This window comes from Myotis davidii, unplaced genomic scaffold (assembly GCF_000327345.1).
Source record: "Myotis davidii unplaced genomic scaffold, ASM32734v1 scaffold71, whole genome shotgun sequence".
Classification (NCBI taxonomy): Eukaryota; Metazoa; Chordata; class Mammalia; order Chiroptera; family Vespertilionidae; genus Myotis; species Myotis davidii.
Genome location: NW_006283588.1, coordinates 763,856 through 779,843, shown reverse-complemented (window position 1 = coordinate 779,843; position 15,988 = coordinate 763,856).

Genomic DNA, 15,988 nt, shown 5'->3' with positions numbered 1-15,988 from the left:
CCATCGCCATCCCCGCCCCCCGGACCCACCCTCTCCATCCCGGAGGTGTCCCGAGGACAGCCTCGGGGAGGCGTTGGGCGTGGAGCAGAGCCCAGGAGTGTTGCCTCCCCGCTAGTCGGTTGCAACGCCCCGCCCCAAAGTGCCCGGGAAGTGAGGCTCTGCCGCGGGATGGGGGACCTTCCTGCTTCCTCCCCGCGCCCTTCTGGTTTCCCCTTCCTGGCGTGGCCCGTCCCACACGGAGAGGACCCCAGGCGAGTACACCTGGGCCTCCGGGAGCGCATCAACGTCATACCTGACAACCACGTGACGCTTTACCCTTAGCGCGTCTTTTCACGTGTGCTCCTGGCAAACAACTACTTCAGGGGAAATGTCCCCATTGTGCACCTTGGATAACTGAACGCCAAAGGGGCTAAGTCCCACGTGCCACCGCGTAGACTCTCCGGAGCTTTTCACTAAAACAGGATGCTCAATCTGTTAGGAGTTTTGCAAAACTAGCCCCATCAAAGTAGCATCTATATGGGAAGGCGGGTGGGACTTAGGTTAGAAGGTTCTACCTAAAATCTTTCTGCCAGGTCCTTAGCATGATAATCTTCAACCTCTATTATTAAACAACTCAGTAATGACCAGGGGCCTGTGTACTTTCAAAGATGCTAGTGCCCAATGTCGAAAAATTAGCATGTTTAGTAACTGCTCTGCTGCCCCTGGGTGGGAGGCTCTGTTCCTGGTTTCATGGGTGTGGGGGGACTTCATGTTGTTTTTCCAGGCGTGTTGTGTGTGTGTGTGTGTGTGTGTGTGTGTGTTTTGTTGTGTTTTGTGGGGGGGGCAATTATAAGTGTATGTCTCACATAGACACTGGTGAACTAAGAGGGAGTGGCGGTCAGCATATATAGTTTGATTCTGGAAGAGTTACCTAGTGCCAAGGTATATTGGTGTAGGGGAGGAAACCTTCGCTTGGGCATCTTTATCACTATGCCCAGGATATTCAAATTGACATTTCCTTTTCCCATGAATGTCATCTTTTTGCATATAAAAAGAAAAGCAAAAATCATGAGCCTGGTTTTACATGTTCTTCTGGAGCTGGATGCCAGCCCACAGAAGTGCCACTGCTCATTTTTGTTTCCATTCAATGGAGCTACAGCAACCATCCCTCCTGCGATGCAGATACATACTGGATACTGTGCTAGTCCTAGCCCTCTTCTAACAGTGCAATAGGAGAAAGCACACCTAAATGAATATAGTAGCGCATGGTACACACACAGTAGGTGCCTAATAAATACCTGTTGAGTGAATGAGATCTCAACGGAATGTGATAAATACAAAAGTAGCTTGGTTTAAATTCTGCAGGAAAACATGAGGGAAATCAATTATAGGTGAGGTGGTCAGGGAAGGCATCCTGGAGGTGGTGACAGGTGCCAGATTTTGATCTGAACGGGCTAAGGAATGAAAGTGAGGAAGTATGTTTGCTATGTTTTCAGGACATGCAGAGGTTCCTAACCATGTGTAGGTAATAGGCCCATGGAGAATCTGATAGAAGCTTTGGAACTCTCCTGTATAAAAAATAAAAGTAAAAATATGTGCATACATTTCCTGAGATTTCACAGACTGACTAAAGCAGATCTGTGGAGTCCCTAGAGGTCTGTGGGCTTGAGTTATCATTTTCTTATTTGGAGGCAGGAAAAAAATAAAGAGATTACTTTCTTTGAGGCCATCATGGGAGGCATTTCCATGGCCACTAACAGAATTTGGGTAATGGCTGAAGGAATGGAAAGAAAAATGTTCTATAAAGAAAATGTATACACTTGGAAGCATTTCCTCTTTGAAGCTGGACCTTGTAACATTTTGTTCCTTTGTACATGAGAATTTCACTTTCATCTTTCAACAAATGGGGGAAGACATAGGCAAAATATGACTGTCAGACATTGGCAGTTGCCGATCCTAAGTGGGTACATGGAAGGGGTTATTATATTATTATCTCCTCATTTGTGATGTTTGATAATTTTCATGAAAAAAAATTAAATGATTTTTACTCTCAGATAGACATAACCAACCAACCCTATGACATTTCTTAACTTAGCTTGTTAAAATGGACATTTGGTATTAAAAAAGGAAAGAAGGAAACAAAACAATAACAAGTATACTAGTGATGCCAACATAAGATTACTAATAAATGCAGTTTCCATAGAAACAGTGGGGTTTTCTCTTATAATTAATCATGAAGTGTGTTAGCAATGTTTTCAAGTGTTCTGTTTCTTTCTAAACTTGCACTTTATTTTATATTGCTTAGTTAAGTCGGTTCCTTTATTATTACATATAATATATACTATTGTATTGCTGTATATAATTATGTAATAATAAATATCTATATATATATAAAAGCTTACGACCATCCGACCATCCGACCATTAGACCATCTGACCAGTAGCTATGACGTGCACTGACCACCAGGGGGCAGATGCTCAATGCAGAAGCTGCCACGCTGTGGTGACTTGGCAGCTGTGGTTCTCAGGGGATGCACCTGAAACCAGAGAGGAGGGAGTCCAATTCCGGGCTGTGTCGGATGAGAACCACCCTCTCGCAATCTGGACCCCTCGGGGGATGTCAGAGACGGGTTTTGGCCTGATCCCCGCAGGCCAGGCCGAGGGACGCAACCAGGTGCATGTGCACCGGGCCTCTAGTATAATATTATTACATCTGATTCTTAGTATGTTGTTTAGTCAACTCCATTCGTTTATTCACTCTCTGTGTCTAGCACACAGCTTTTGGGGAGCAGATTGCGGGCCGTGGTTCTCTGAGTGCTTGTCCTGCCCTCCTTTGAGAAAGACAGTGGCAGTGGTCCCTTACATATAGGGTGCCATACTACCCATCATGGGACTAACTCAGCCAAGGATTCGTGACCACCAGAAGGCACTATTTGTCCTGTGGCCTACAAGGCAGAGGCCAAAGAAGGTTGCCAGATAGAAGATGATCAGTACCAATCAGATTCCCTGCCCCCGTGTCTTACAGGCAAGATTTGGATTTGAACCCAGGCAGTGAGTGCTCCAGGGCCTGTGTTCCTACCCACTCTGTTCACTGCCCCCGGAGAAGCAAAAACACAGTTACGTGAGCTGCATGCATGACCGAGTGGCACTGTAGGAGCAATGGATGCCTTGACAATTGAGAGGCTCACCTTACCATAGGACCCAGGGCTGCTGTGTTTCCATGTTGATCTTCCATCACCTTCTTCCAGTTCAGGGCTGTGGACATTATGATTTTCCCTTCCTTACTTCCTCTTGCAGTCTCATGACAAAGTAATGTCAAGGTAGATAACCCGTTTCTTTTTTTTACAACCTCCAGGAGCACAACCGCACGATAGCACATGATTGTTTCTACCACTGCCAGTACAGGAAGCGCTATCCTGTCTACCATCTGAGTGGCCTTCTTTCCTCTTCATAAAACACGGGAGACACCTTCTTAGAGATGTTATCTGAAAGCAAATGTTTACAAATCTAATCACATTTTCCGATTGACTTTTTTTTTTGTAAAATAAATCTTTTTCCACAAAAATAACATTTTCCCTTGGAACCATTATGAAAATTATATCCAGAATTTAGCGGCTATTATTTTTAACCGCTTACTTAATGGAATTATGGAAGGAAACAGAATCAGTAAATACGAAAACCAAATTATTTCATGTCCCTTCTGCTTGAGGTCTATTACCAACTTTCCATTGCTTACTCAATTCCACAAACCCATGGAGTAGGGTACAGCACCCCTTGCAATCTGGCCCCAATGCACTTCCTGGGGCTCAAGGAAAATTGTAAGATCTCTCCAGCATATGCAGCCCTCAACTTCACACTTCTAGTTTCTTAAAATATGGCATTTACTAGTATATAGAAATTCAGCTAAGTTATTTTCCTAGAACGTTTGACCATTATTTAGTTTATCCTCATTGTCTATCATAGTTCTTAGCACTTAGAGCTCAATGCATATATTGGATCTCGTTCATTTTCATATATTACAACGAGTCTCAAAATCTGTTGCATGATGCTTATGTAACTCTTTCATTCATTTCCGCTCTGAGCATTGACTACATAAAGCCCTGATCAAAGAACCGGCTGTTGAACCATTCTGGGTCCTTAGCTAGTCTTACTATAATGAAGACTTCGAAAAATATTGCTGTGTTTTTACCCACATTTCTCCTCCTAAGTCATTCCATATTTATTGAATGATTGTAACTAGTTTAGCATGATACTACCTTGGTGCATTTATTTATTCAACCAAGTCTTCATTGAAGACTTGGGGATGATGTGCCAGGCACTGTGCTAGGAAAACAATGGTGAGCAAAACAAATAAAAGACCCAACCTCCTAGAACTGATGGTTTAGTGGGATGGCAGGCATTAGTCACACAATCACATGTACTACAAATAAAATGCGTGATGCCAAACTGAAACAAGTATCAGGAAGGCAAGTACAGCGTGTCATGAGACTTCAGGTGTCGCCTGTCTCTCCTAGAGGGGACATGGGTGTAGGATTCGTCTTGGTGGCCTCAGGTTAGCCCAGAGCTGTGCGTATGGAAGTGATCAATAAGTTTTTGTCGAGGGAACATATGCATCTACTTCTGACATATAAGTGCAGGACGCTTCCTGTATGGCACAGAACTGAATTCAGTACACAGCAGGCATTCAAACCCTCACATGCTGATCTCAACACACTGCCACTTCATGCTGTTTGCTTTTGTTTCCATGACCACAGTCCATGGGTCTTCTATCTCCAAACGCATCCTGTTTTCTTTGCCAGCATGACAGCATGTTACTTCTTGTTATCCTAGTAGCATGGTCAAGAACATCCTTTACTTTATAGCAAAAGTTCTCATACGCACTAATACTTTGCTCTTCTCACCACCACACATCCATGAGCCCTCTTCTTTATAGCTCATAAAGTTTGCTGAAGATATAAAACATTGTTTCTTTTGTCACACGGGAAACTGGGTCACCCTGCACTATCCTTTATGTCATTTTCCGACTTCTGCTCCTTCTCTGTAGTTATTTGGGCATTACTTCTGCATCCTTTTCTCTTGATTGCTGCCATGTTGCTCTTCCATCATCTTCTACTTGTGATCTTGTAGTTTCTGGAGTCAGCTTTTTTGCTGGAACAGGAAGTGACACATGTCTCCTGGTTTATTTTATATCTTTGTTTTTAATGACATTATTGCATAATTCTTTCTCAAGAAGCACTCTCAGATAAGAATCTCAGGTCTGATTTTTTCCCCCCAGTGTGTTGTTTGTTTTTGGCTTGGAATGGGCAGAGCAGGGGAAATATGGAATATTTCTCATGGTAGAGAAAGAAAGACTAAACAATAAACTCCAACAACAGAGGATGTGTCATATATTTTAAAAAATGAACATCCAGGATGTAGAAAAATACAGAGCCGTTATTTTGAAGACAATTCAAAGACCTGGAAAACAATATGCTAAATGAAAAAGCTTTTGGATCGCTATTTTGTAAATATTTAATATTTACATGTATTGGGAGAAAATACTAGACAAGTATACCAGAATATTAATAGTGGTTTTATCTGAGTGATGAAACTTTTATTATCATATTCTTCTGCATATTTCTTTTTTCTTTTTCTTTTTTTTTTTTGCATATTTCTTGAGAGAAAGAGACTACGTGTAGTTTTGGAGCGAAGTTTATCCCTAATTATAGTCACAACTCTCTCCTCACGAACTTGATTGATATTGTGTGCCTGCTGCGACTGATCAACTGTGTGAGAAGCAGTATCAACATGTGGAAAGTCCGCTTGTTCCTAAAGAAAAAAAGGATTTTAAATTCTCAAGAGCAGAAGTGGCAGTAAATCCAGCTGTTTTAAGTATGGAAACCACAATGACCACAGCATTTATTTACCAAAAAACTATTCGTGATAAGTGAATGACACAGTCATCTGTGTCCTATCTTGTAGCTAAATTACTTGTTGTATTTACATCATGTTTGTTAGGTAAAGTCAAATGTCTTCTCCTTGGCTAAGTATCTTCATTGCATCTACCTACCTAATGGTAACCTTGAGTCTATGTGAAAGTCAGCTCTAGGAATAATAGAGAAGTAGATTCACTCTGTGTGAGTGTGCATGAGTGCGCTCTCTCTCTCTCTCTCTCTCTCTCTCTCTCTCTCGTGTGTGTGTAATTACTAGAGATTTGATATTCTGGGGGAAATGGTGGGTGAATTTTGAAGTGGTTTTTATTTTTCTTTGATGATATTTTTGGGGTACAACTTTTGAAAAAAAAATTAGTATTTTAAGTTAGGTCCTAATACATGTTACTAGACATTAACTTGCTGTACGATTGTTTCAGAAAATTGTGCAATAAGAAAATTTTGCTAAAAAATATTTGCACTTGTTAGAGTATAATTCTTATCTTCTGGGAATAAACAAGACAAAGGCCCGTTACAGGGAAGAACATTGAGACTCAACAAGAGGAAAAGATGCCTGAAGTTGGAACTGCCTGAAAGCAGGGCTACTTCAAGCAGTTGTTGTTGTCGTCTCTGGACAGGCAGGCGAAGGGCCGGCCTACTGTGCACTGATGTTTGCAGAGGAAATCCTGCTTCAGAGAGCAGGTCAGGCCCTGGAAACACCTCACCGTCTGCCCCGGCTGGCATCCTTTGATGCAGTGTTTACAAAGGATGTTGAGAAAGGGCGGGACACCAAATCTCTGCAGGTGTGTGGACAGAGAACGAGGCTGATATTTTCACAGCCTTCGAAATCCTTGCTTCTCTTTCCTTCTCCGGATGGCTTCATCTTCTGTAGAATGGGGACGAAGCTAGTTATGTTTGGATATAGTCGTTAAGCCAAGATATAAACTAATGTGGCAAAGCTTGGCTCATCCCCTTCTTCAAGGAGTTCAGCTGAGACCAGGGCAGAAACTATGCCTTAGAGACCAGGAAGAACCTGGCACAGAAAATCAGGGGGAATAGGTTTGGCATAAGGCTGTGCTCATACCTGCTGTCCTGGATTTTGTACTTCCTTTTGCCCATTTAACATGAAAGAAAAAAAGGAAGTAAAATGAGCAAATAAAGATAATCAGTAGGGGAAGGCGTCTTGACTTAGGGTGGTGAGCACACAATACAATATACAGAAGATCTATGATAGACTTGTACACCTGAAACCTATATCATCTTATTAGCTGATGTCCACCTCAATAAATTCAATTTAAAGAAAGATAATCAGTAGGAAGGTAATTAAAAGCATAAAAATCTGAGTAATCAAAACCACCACAAAAGTCCAGATAAGGTGTTTGGGCGGGGGGGGGGCGGTTGTGGTGTTTTTGTGTTTGTTTTTTGTCTGAAAGCAAAACAAATAGATATTATACAACAAGAATAACAAAACAGAAAAAAATATTTCCCTAAGAGGAAGAGTGCAAGTGGAATGCCCAGGGCAGTCAGGTGGGGAAGTCCATTTCTATTGTTGCAGGAGCAAACCCGACCATCATTTTGGAGAGTGGCTCTCTCATCCTCCAAGGCAAAAGCTTCTCTGCATTACTATTCCGGCCACATGCAGGCAAGTGTAATGTGATGCAGGTAGCCTTCCCTCATGAGCTCAACTCTATCTGATCAGAAATTAAACAGTATAACCTGACGAGAACATTTTAAGAGAATGTCAGGCACAATTTTCCTATCTCCAAACTGAATACATGTTAAAAGAATTATCTTCACTCAAGGGTTAACTTGATTAGAGAAATGTTCATGTGAAAGAGAAAGCCATCTTATATGAAAATAAAAATGAGAGTTCCTCCCACCCCCCAAATTCAGTTTATATCTACATTCCTAAACTACTGTACACGTATAAATTGAGTATATTTTAGCTTCAGCTTTTTAAAGAAGTCTGAAATTGCTTGGGGTTCCAGAATTGTGTGTCTCTGATCGTTAGAAATTATTTGGAATTTTTCCAACATGTATTGATTCAGCATCCAGGTACATGCTAGAGAAAGAAGGAGAAAAACAAGGACTTGAAGAGATATTTTAGCTCTTTCCTATTTACTGAGAGAGAAAAACCCTAGGAGTAAAAAAACGATTTGCTTCTCAGGACATGAATTTTTAATGTTGCTGGCCAATTATTCCAACACAAGAGTAGAGTGAAGAATCTCTCAGGGGGTCTTCTTGTCTTTTTGAGCAAATAACATAAAGTAATCACATCACATTAATAAAGCAATTATGTGTGCATACAAAATTGAAGAGATGTAAGGAATTTTGAGATATGGATTACATATGGAAGAAACAAATGTTTACTCTAAAAATAAATGAAAATTCAAAACTGCGTGAAAAAGTAAAGAAGTCCATAATTGGACCACTTAAAGACATCATTGTTAATATTCTGGTGCATTTCCTTCCTCTCTGTGTCAACAATCTAATATTTTAAAAGTCAAAATTGGGATGACATTGCATCCATTTTTACTTTACATTGCATCTTCATGCAACATCATCATGTTGTTAAGTAATCTGATTTTTTAACATCATAATAATATTTCACTTAAAAATATTTATCATGTGCCAGGTGTTGGATGAACTACAATGATGCATTAACTCATGTCATTCTCAGTAGAACCTGAAGCAGCATTACTATATGGGTGTTATTATCCTTTTTTTTTTTAAAAAAAAAAAAAAAAAAGGTGATACTGAGCTTACGGAAGTTTAAGTAACTTGCCCAAAGCCAGTAAATGATGGGGTTATGACTTAAAAAGATTTGGTTCTAACTCTAACGCCAATATTCGTAATGATCAGGAGATCATTCCTTGTCAGGAGATCAAGTAATTTCCTTCAGAAGCCTTACTGCATAAATCACTATGACAGCCATAGGAATTGCATCTCCCTTCGAGAGCAAATGCTTCTCTCTGTTCAAGTTCCTCCGTTTTCTTTTTCTCTGCTCTGAGTTTCCAAAGGGCAATATTGTGCATTTGTCTCTGTGCCTATAAGTCTACCTTAAAACTATAGAAGGAAGCCCAGAGAATGCCATATGAATTATAAGCTAAAGCCATACAAAGGGTGGCTCTGTATTTGGGCACCTACCATAGTTACATTGTGTTGTTTCTCTTGCCCTGATCCCTGACCCTTCTGTATATTCTATCATTTATTGCATTTTCAGAGTCTACCAGTAGCACATCACCTTAAAAAATTGTTATTCAACATTTGTTTGCAGTATACATGATGATGGTGATAATGTTCAGTGTGTCAATACTTAAATACTAAATACTTAAATGCCACCCAATAGTTTTCTTAAATGAATGTTTGTAGGGAATCTGGTCTCTATGGCAGAAATAATGCTAAGCGATCAACAAACCAGGTCCATTTACCTCCTTGGCCACAGGGAGACTCAACAGCCAAGGCTCCTTAGCAGTTTAATGGGACCATGTCTGTGTGTCTTAGTTCTGGCCAATAGAATGTGGGCAGAAGTGATGTATCCTTTCCAGTCCTGGTCCTTATTCCCTGCAACCTCTTCTGTGACATAATTTCTCTCTTCCTCTCCCTCCCTCTATTCTTTCTCTCTCTCTCTCTCTCTCTCTCTCTCTCTCTCTCTCTCTCTCACACACACACACACACACACACACAGAGAGAGAGAGAGAGAGAGAGAGAGAGAGAGAGAGAGAGAGAGAGAGATCTTGTACGGAGACAGACCTATTAGATTCATAGGTGCTTGAATCTGTGATGTGAACTATTGAGATTTGGGGTGGGGTTATTTTTAGAGTCTGTATCCCATTGTGTTTATCATGTACTGAGTTTCACCTATGCCGTGGGCACTATGCCATCACGTTTCTCTTCCTTTGCTCCTACTGCTTCTACAACTTGAAATTTCCTCCTTTCATGTCTTTACCTAGTAAACCCCTACATATGACTCAGCTCACATGTCCTTTGTGCAAAGCTTTGGTTCATACCACAGGCAGAATAATCTTGCTCTACTCTAAACTATTGCAGAAGTTTATTTTCTTACTGCACTTTCATAGGTGAGTGTTGGTCACCACTGTACCTTAGTCTCTGCCCAGTGTTGGCATTCATTAGCACTCAGTAATACTTGTCAACAAATGAATGAATAGATAAGTGTATTTTATTTCTCCCACAGGTTTGATACATTCTTTGTGTGTAGGACTGTGTCTCATTTATCTTTATACTTCCTAGTGACAGGCACAGAACTTGGCATATGGGAGACATTTAAAAAATGTACATAAAATGGCTAAAGTGCTATTGATGATGATGGAGAAAGTTGCAATTTTTAATTTTTCTTTTTTTAGAAAAGGTGTTCATCAGAGTTTTAGAATTCTTACAACATTTAATAACTTTCACAGATGGGAAATATAGCTTTAAATTTGACCTAAATTCATTTTGTTGCCATTTCAAGCTTTCTATGATTCTTAGTTAGCCCACAGTCACAGCACTTTCACCGGTTCTCATAAGCTATTTCTGTCTGATTGATGTATTTACAGAAGAGATGGTAATTATTCAACTGCTCTAAATCAATACAGCTGCATTATTTCAGGAAACACAGGGTTTTTAGAGTCTTCCATCATGCATTTCTTGCCCCTTGTGGTTTCTTTAATTGGTCACAAATTCATGCTTGTATGGAGATGGAAAATTAGGAATATACTTATTTGGGGAGAAATTAGGGAAGTGGCAATTGGTGATGCTGACTCTATTACTGAAGGCTTAGTAATTAGTTCTATAAATAGAAGAGAAAATATAAAATATTTATTTTTCGATTATAAAACCATGAAACAGGCTGTCATGCGAGTAAGTAAGGGAATAAAAATTACATGGCTGTTTAGTCCTGTGGTGCAGTTTTGATCATCATTCCTGGAAATTTAGCTTGGAATCTATTTCTTCACTTATTCACTGCAATGTTTTGTGAACTCCACATACCCCTTACCAAATACCTTTTATCCTAAGCTAGTCTGAGTGAATTTTTTGGGGGGGAGGCAACAAAAACTTTAACCAAAACATGATTTAATATTATGTTTTACCCAATTATGTCTCAACATTTGAGCAATCTTTCCATACTTATTTGAATGCCTCTATCATAATAAATTTCCATATTCATATTATAAGGATCCATTTCTGTACTTTCCTCTTCTGTCCCATTGATTTATTTATCTACTCTGCACCCAAATACTGCACAGTTATAATTGCTATAGTTTTATATTATGTTTTAGTATAAGTGGGGATGTCCCTATTCATTGATTCACTTTTTCAAAATTTCCTTGGTTATTCATGCACATTTTCTTTTCCAAATGAACTTCAGAATTGGTTGAATTACATAAAATAAACCCTTAGCATTATACTTCCATCAGTATTAAATTTATATGTTAATTTGACAAAATGCTTTAAAATGTTTTTCAAATTTCTTGATCTCTGGATTCTTTTTTACTCTTAAAAATTAGAGGACTGTCCTAACCAGTTTGGCTCAGTGGATAGAGCATCGGCCTGCAGACTGAAGGGTCCCAGGTTCAATTCCGGTCAAGGGCATGTACCTGGGCTGCAGGCACATCCCCAGTGGTGGGTGTGCAGGAGGCAGCTGATCGATGTTTCTCTCTCATCGATGTTTCTAACTCTCTACCTCTCTCCCTTCCTCTCTGTTAAAAATCAATAAAATATATTTTTTTAAAAATTAGAGGACTTTAGAGAGCTTTTACTTATATATGTATATCGATATCATGTTAGAAATTAAAACAAAATTTAGAAATATTTAAATTTATTAAAAATAACCATAAGATGTATATTTTAACATATATAACATGTTTATTATAAACATAATTATAATTTTCAAATAATAGTGAGAAGAGAGGCATTATTTTACATTTTTGCAAATCTCTTCAGTGTTTGGCTTAATAAAAGAGAATTGGGTTCATGTTTCTGCTTCTGAAAGCTGTTGTGATGTGGTGCTTTGATTGATGTATATGAAGAAAGATTTGGCCTCACACAGATATGTAGTTGAAAAAGAAAGTGTTTTAATAGCCTTTTCAGGAAAGTGTGGAAATTTTCCTTTGATAGTACAGTACAACCTGGTAAGTTTTAATTTCATAGAGGTGAGTAAAAGTGTAGAATCTGAAATCAATGAAATTTTTGTTCAGTGATTCATTAAAATCCATTAATCTGTCTTGTGCTTTTGATAGATCTTTCACTCATGCATTTTAACAATACATTTCATTATACAAAATTTAAAAATCCATTCATTAACATAACCACTGATCTTGTCAGAGAAGTTGTTAAGTATTGGAAAGCTGACAAGCTCATTATGGTGAATACAAGTTCTTCAAAATTTTAGTTTTTAAATAAAAGTTAAATTTTATCATTAGCAAAAAAACACTGTTGGTTTTCTTTGAAGTAACAAGGCATACTTTATCCTATTTTCAAGAAAATGTTAGCCAAATACCGAAGTCTGAATAACCACAGTTTTTTTGTCATTTGCTCTTCCAAGCAAAAATGTAGTTTCATGAAAAAAGTAAATAATTATAAAAAAAAGAAAGAAAAGAAAAGAGAAAAAAATCAACTAAGCTCTAGACACTTGGAAGAGGAAGATGATTCAGCAAAGGGGACAAAGAAAAGCAGCAGTGTTGATGCTTTTTAACCAAAGACACCAGGAAACCTGGCTGGGCGTGGTTCAGTGGTTGAGCATTGACCTATGAACCAGGAGGTCATGGTTCAATTCCCAGTCAGGGCACATGCCTGGGTTGTGGGCTCAATCCCTAGTAGGGGGCATGCAGGAGGTAGCCAATCAATGATTCTCTCTCATTGTTGATGTTTCTATCTCTCTCTCTCTCTTTTTTCCTCTCAATAAAAATATATTTAAAAATCAATAAAAATATTTTTTAAAAGATACCAGGAACACAGCTTTAATTCAAAAAGCTGAGTTTATTACTTAGTGCAAGAAGGGAGCACACACAGCAAGGGGAGCTATGTGCGTCTCAATAAGGGGATGTTAGAGTGACTCAGAAGATTTAGACGTGTGTGTTAGGTTTGGGAGGGAGGGAGTGAAGCAGACCTTTGGTCTGGATTGGGTGCTCTCAGGAAGAGAGGATAATTCTATGATTGGGTTTCTGAGGAAACTGGGAAAAATAAGGGAAGACTACAGTGAAGGTAGAGCTGTAATTGATAAAGAACTAGCGGTTCCTTGGATTAGTCAGGATAGGGGTTGTCTGGCCTTCTTAGGTTTGGACAATGTTCACAGGTAGGGCTATATGAAGACAGCATTATGAAGCAGTTTTGTTGTTTTGTTTTGATTCTCTCAGTGGTCACAGAGTGGCCTTGTCTGAGGTTGATGTTCTATGAAATTGTTTATGATTAACAAGAGAACAGCAGGCCTGACTGGGAACATCAGGCTGGCTTCTGATGTCAGGGGCTGCCCTTTTCTTTCTGAGAGTAAACCAGAATGAACCAAGAGAGTGTGGTGTCATCAAAGCCAAGTGGTCAAACAGATGCAAGGGAAGAGTGATCAATACTTTAAAACACTGCCAAGAGGACTGGTTAGATGGAATCGAGAAGTTCCTACTGGACTTGTCAAGAGTGAATTATTTGGAGACCGTGACAAACATGCAGAAAGTTGATTGGCTTAAAACTTTTTAAAAATCGGAGTTCTAGTTTCAGCTGTTTTTGAAAAAAACTAGCTTTTAACCTTGGAAAAGTCAATTCACATGTCTGAATCTTAACTTCCTGTTTGTAGGATGAACCTTGATGGTTCCAAAGTCCCTGGGGAAGACAGTGTGGTAGAGTCTATACTGCAGAACAATGGTTCTCAAACTTGAGCATGAAGAAGGGCTTGAAGGGCTTGTTAAAATGCAGGTTTCTGGGTCCCACCCAAGTTTTGATTCAGTGCGTGAGGGCCTGAGAATCTGCATTTCTAACAGGTTCCCTTGCAAGGCTGCTGCTGCTGGTCCAGGGACGACATCAGTGAACCGCTGGTATTGACACAAGAGGAGATGAAGTCTGTGATATACACACCTGGTGTCAGCTCCTGGCTGCACTCCCTGGCTATGACTTGAGGAAGTAAATCACTAAAACTCTTGGTGTTTCAACTGCCCCAACTCTATGAAGTTCAAAGTTGCTGCTTCCTCACCTCTCTGGCCTTGGCAACCTCTGTGCTCAGTCATGCCCTTGTTAAAGCAAGACTTAACATTTATCCACAAAGTAAGTCCTGTGTGGGTTTTATAAAAGTAAGGGTTGGGGGGCAGAATGGGAGTAAGAATGGAGGAAATGGTTTATAGTATAAAGCACTTAGCAAGTAAGCTGTTATTTTTTAAAATCCTATAAACATTTGTTTTCCTTCCTGATGTGTCTTCTCAGAGGCCAGCCTCTTGGTTTCCTTCCCTCCATCATCAGATCATTCAAACAGCTTCTTCTGCTTCTCCTTCTCCTTCTTAAAATCCTTATTGCTGAAGCAAACAGCTTCTCCTTTCCCTTCTTTTTCTTCACCCTTCTTATCCTTTCTATTTTTCTCCATCTTAAGCAGAGTTTTCCACTAGCATCTCCAATATATACCTCACTTCACCTCATCTCAAGATCAACAAACACCCTCAGGTAATCAGAATTTATGCTCTCAAGTAACACTTGAGGCACTTTAAAGAACAGAGATATTTAATTTGCATCATATAACAAGTTAGTGTAAGACTGTCTACCTTTATGGGTGTTTGGGGGATTAAATGAGATATGAAATGTGATGTGCCTATCAGATGGTATGTGATCAATAAAAATCAGTTCTGCCCTAGCCTGTTTGGCTCAGTGGATAGAACCTTGGCTTGTGGACTGAAGGGTTCTGGGTTCAATTCCAGTCAAGGGCACGTATCTCGGTTGCAGGCTTGGCCCCTGGCTGGGGCACATGCAGGATGCAACCAATCGACATGTCTCTCTCATCATTGATGTTTCTGTTTCTCTCCCTTCCTCTCTGAAATCAATAAAATTATATTTAAAAAAAACAGTTTTTATCCTTCCCAACTTCCAGATCCATTTTTGTGATTTATGATTTTATCTTTTTATGTTTAAGAACAATCATGGAAAATAAATCATCCAAGATGGGAGAGCATTCCCAAATACGCCGTCTTACCTATCTTGCTGGTCCTTGTCCTCCCAACACAACTGAAAAGGACTCACAAGTATGTTCTGATTTCTTGTGTTGGTTGCCCTGAATACCACGCCAAGGGAATATGCTGATGGGACAAAGTACAATAAAGATGATCTAAAAGGCTCTTTGGGTATATTTTCATTTCCATCTCATTGTCCTCATCAGTCAGGTCCTACCCCATAGCAAAAGATTAAAAACCCTAAACTTAATGTTCTTGCTTAAATTCAATGTTCCAAGAGCCTTCCAGCCTGACAGCAGCAAAATATTTCAGTTTATTAGTCTTATGGTTCCAGGAATTTCACAGAGATGCCCTTGTCCATTGATTTCCAGCAAGGACACGTCAAAATGCATTTATCTCAGCTGTCTGTGAAGACCTTGAAGTGGAAACAGCTCATTGGAGGGACTCGGTGTAGGGTCAGATCCTTCTCTTAACTCCTCGTCACCCAGCTCTTAGCATATGACATTTGAAGCACTTGCCTGCCAACAGAGATGGGAGGTAACTTATTGATTCAAGATATTGACAGCGCTTGGAAGGACTCAGTATCTGTAACCCAGACACTGGAATGGTTATTTATTTATTTATTTATTTAAAATTCTGAATTTATTTTATTTTTTAAATTTATTGGGGTGACATCCTATCTAATAAAAGACAAAAAGGGTAATTGACCATACCTCCACTACGCTTCCCATTGGCTAATCAGGGCGATATGCAAATTAACTGCCAATCAAGATGGCGACCAGCAGCCACACAGCTGAAGCGAACATGAGGCTTGCTTGCTCCAGTGATGGAGGAAGCCAAGGTCCCCCGCCTGCCGCGGCCCGGCTCTGAGCTCTGAAAGCAACAATGTTTCAATTATAGAAGCTAAACAAACCCCAGATACCTGCTTTCAGCCAGCCGTAGCCTCAGAGCTGGGAGCGCC